We start from the raw sequence: 4,836 nt of genomic DNA on the forward strand, positions 1-4,836 counted from the left end.
ACAAAACTTGTTTTGGAATTATTTTTCCCCACTTATATGATGAAAAGTAGGTAATGAAAGATGAAATCGGTCATGTAACAAGGTGAAGACTAAAGAGACCAGCTGTACATATCAAAATACAAAAGGAACCATGAAGACTACTACTAACAACTACTTATTTATATAAACATGCAACACTTATTTGTATTAGAACACCACCCACCAAACATATCAATCTGATAAAAAAGTGATATACTTCAAAACACATAAAAAAACGCCTTTCATTAAATTTTAAAATTTCCCAGTGAAAGACAATCATATCACTCCAAAATCAAAATTCCTTTGAAAATTGTATTCTTCTTCCAAAGATAATGTGCACGTTAGTGAATATACACCTCTTTCTTTTCCAACACACACCATGATCTCCACCTAAAATTAGAACCACATTTACCAGCTTTCTTGCATCTCCAATCAAAGAAAGGCAAACCTGCTAGGGATAACCTTGATGAAGGCCAAACAAACAAAATGCATCAGCGCAGAGTCTGGTGACATTATGCAGCACAGCCTCTGTGAATCCTATGTGGCAGTGCTAATGGAGGACACAACCAGGGAGTGAGATATGGATAAGCCAGTGGGGATGAACGGTCAGACATAAGAGATTGCATCTGCGGATGCTGGATGCTTTGTAAGCACTAACATGTGCGTGTAAGTTATTTTTTAATAAATGAAAAGGTTTTACACTCTATGCTATTCTTTGCTTCCAATGTACCAATTGATGGTCACAACCATCATGGAGGATTTGTTCTGGGAAAAAAAAAAAGTGTCAGATGTAGACATCAGTGAAATATTTGGTTTAAGTAAATGTGGTAGTGTAGAGCCTGGAGGAGCAGTATCCCTGTATTGTGTGATTGCCTTTGGTTAGAGAGTCAAGAAGGTTGGTAAGTGTGGTTTCAAATTTTAGGTGGAGGGATCTTGGTTTGTGGCAGAAAAATGGAAGAGGAGTATAATTACTAATGTATGTAATATTTTTGGATTAATAAATTAAACATTGAATACAATTTTCAAAGAAAGTTTAGACAGACTTTGGAGTAATTATTTGATTGGTTTTCATTGGGTCAGATCAGTTAAAGGTATTTTTTGTGTGTTGCAGTGCATGACTTGTTTTAGACAGATTTGGTGGGTAGTGTTATATTACAAATAGGAGAATAGTGAAATATCTTAATGATTCAGTGATACTACTCAAGTAGTAGCTGTATTAGGGTAGCTTCACTATCTACAGCACAGCTTGTGCTACAAATTTTGTACTACTACAGTATACTGTACTGTATACTGTGTATTTATTTCAGGTACTTATATAGCGCCATTCACTTTCGCAGCGCTGTACACATACACACACACATGTGTATATATATATATATATATATAAATATTGTATATTCACATCAGTCCCGAACCCTCAAGGGGTGTACAATCTAGGGTCCCTAACTTACATTCATACACATACTAGGGACAATTTAGACAGGAGCCAATTAATCTACCAGCATGTCTTTGGAGTGTGGGAGGAAACCAGAGTACCCAGAGAAAACCCACACAGGCACAGGGAGAACAAGCAAACTCCAGGCAGGTGGTGCCGTGGCTGGGATTCGAACCAACGACCATAGTACTGCCAGGCGTAAGTGCTAACCATTTAGCCACTGTGCTGCCCATATTTCTACTAAGAGATATAAGGCCTATGGAGGTAATACAAATACACATTTTTATGTTTGGCAGATCCATAAAAAATGAATTCAATATGAATTTATTGACATCACACAGGTAATTCCTAGTCTATGGATTATTAATCCAGATCTTGAATTAAAATCCACAGTTCAGGGATCTTCACAGCACATCTGCCCACAGTAGCGATGCTTTCAGGCCTTTAGCACAGTATTGTAATTGACTGTTACACAAGTCAATAATGTGACATTTGGCATATATCATGCCTAGTGGTTAACATGTAAACTGGCCTTCAGCCAAATGTAGCAGCACGTTACCAGACCATTAATTACAACAAAATGATTCTACAAAAAGCGTTCACAGACTTTTCTATATTAGGAAAATCAGAACACAATATTTAAGACAATTGGGAGATTGGCTGCTATCACTGGATCTACTCAGATCCACATTTTGTTTAAAAGAAAATTACAAAGTGTTAATCTGTCCGGTCAGAGGGTGCCATTCGCGAAAATTGACATTAAACTGCAGGTTGCTCAAGAATTCAGTGGACCACCATTACCTTAATGAATGGATGGCAATCTCAGAAAGTGATTTCAACTGGTTGTAAACCTCAGATATGAATTATGAACAAAGCATTTCCCTCTATAGTGTGTACTTGTCTCAATTAGGGGCACTAAGTGTCATTTCTGTCTGCTGCTTCGTTCCTCCTCTCTCTGCATGAATTACTTCTGATCATTTTTCTCTTGGTGTCAGGAAAAATTGACAGCGCAGGGACCTTTAGTAGATTGACAGCCTCAGCTCTGTTCCATTGAGCTGTGTGGAAGGAGTGTATCCTGTCCCTCCAATCAGCTCTCCTCACTGAGTGAGTGTAATTTCAGATCCCCCGTTCCTTTTTTCTGAACGCTCAGACAAGCTGTATAAGTTCTGGAGTTTAAATATATGTAGGGAAGAGAATACTGCAGATAGATAAAACAGGTACAATTTATGTAGGAGGAATTGTTTAACCAGTTCTGACCTATAGCAGAAATACTGCTACAGGGCAGCACATGTGCACAAAATCACGTATATACAGTATCTCCCAGAAGTGAGTACACCCCTCACATTTTTGTAAATGTTTGATTCTATCTTTTCATGTGACAACACTGAAGAAATGACACTTTGCTACAATGTGATGTAGTGAGTGTACAGCTTGTATAACAGTGTAAATTTACTGTCCCCTCAAAATAACTCAACACACAGCCATTAATGTCTAAACCGCTGGCAACAAAAGTGAGTACACCCCTAAGTGAACATTTCCAAATTGGGCCCATTAGCCATTTTCCCTCCCCGGTGTCATGTGACTCATTAGTGTTACAAGGTCTCAGGTGTGAATGGGGAGCAAATTTGGTGTTAATCGCTCTCACTCTCTCATACTGGTCACTGAAAGTTCAACATGGCACCTCATGACAAAGAACTCTCTGAGGATCTGAAAAAAAGAATTGTTGCTCTACATAAAGATGGCCTAGGCTATAAGAAGATTGCAAAGACCCTGAGCTGCAGCACGGTGGCCAAGAGCATACAGCGGTTTAACAGGGCAGGTTCCACTCAGAACAGGCCTCGCCATGGTCGACCAAAGAAGTTGAGTGCACGTGCTCAGCATCATATCCAGAGGTTGTCTTTGGGAAATAGACCTATGAGTCCTTAGCAGAGCCATACAAAGCAGTGTGTTTACAGTGAAGCCCACACAGCCCCTATAGTGAAACAGCACACAGTTAACCCTTTGATCGCCCCAGATGTTAACCTTCATGTCCAGTGCCATTAGTACACTGTCAGTGCTTTTTATTGGCGCTGATCACTGTATTGGTGTCAGTGGGGATGTCAGTGACACCAAGTCAGTTCCACCCAGTGTCAGAATGTCTGCCGCAGTCCCGCTTTAAGTCACTGACTGCCGCCATTACTAGTAAAAAAAAAAAATAAATTCTAGTATATACACACCGCCATATGTAAATGCTATAACTTTCACACAAACCAATTAATTTACACCTATTGGGATTTTGTTTTTTTAGAAAAAACGTAGCAGAACACATTTTGCCCTAGGTTTATGATGAAATTTGATTTTTAAATTTTTTTTTTACTGGACATGGTTAAGAGCAAAAAAGTCCAAAATATTGTTTTTTCGTGTCAAAATTGTTGGTCTCTTTTATTTATAGCACAAAACAAAAAAAAAAACAAAAAAAAAACCAAAAAAACACACAGGCGATCAAATACCACTGTAAGAAAGCTCTATTTGTGGGGGAAAAAAAAAAAAAAAAAAAAAAAAAAAAGAAGGACACAAATGTCATTCATGTACAGCATTGCATGACCGTGCATGTGTAAAAGTAACAGCACTGTACCGGGGTAAAAATGGCCTGGTCAGGAAGGGGGGGGGGGCAAGTGGTTAATCTTTTTGTATCACATGAGGCCAGTGTAGATGTAAGGGTTTACGACCACTTTAAGTGAGCACAATAAATTTGTGTGGCACTAGCGTTGACTAATGGGGTCACAGATTAAACAGCAGTTGTGTCAGGGGATTTTACCCAACAGGTACCTTCATTTTACTACTACAACTTCTAGGCCTATACGTGCGCACAAGCACACTAATGTAGCAAATTTGGAGTTTGCCTTTTTACATTCCAGGCTGAACAAATCTTTCACAGTTTCACAGACCCTTACGATTTATTGTAGGGCATACATCCTTCATACAGGACACCCTTTGCATGCAATGCTTCCATAGACCGCAAAGAGGGTGGAGTTTACCAATTTCTGTCTAAATTAAATGCATAGAAAATGTAAAATGTATAAAACCATAGATTAAGTAGTAGGTGTTTTCAGAACCAGAGCTTACTTACTGACATAATATTCAATGCAGTAAGAAGGCTAGGTGTAAGGTATACTCATGCATTGTCAGGTTAAAAACACACACACACACACACACTTTTGGCAGGGTGCCCCTATAAATAAAAAATTATATATATATATATATATATATATATATATATATATATATATATAGTCTTCCAGGATTCATAAAAAATTACCTTAGTTGTTCCAAGGCAAATGTTCACATCCAAGGTGCATATTACAAGTTACCTACCTTATTTCACAATGACCAGTTTTAAGACA

The sequence above is a fragment of the Staurois parvus genome, unplaced genomic scaffold (assembly GCF_062004578.1).
Source record: "Staurois parvus isolate SC_StPar_1 unplaced genomic scaffold, SC_StPar_1.0 ptg000661l, whole genome shotgun sequence".
Taxonomy (NCBI): domain Eukaryota; kingdom Metazoa; phylum Chordata; class Amphibia; order Anura; family Ranidae; genus Staurois; species Staurois parvus.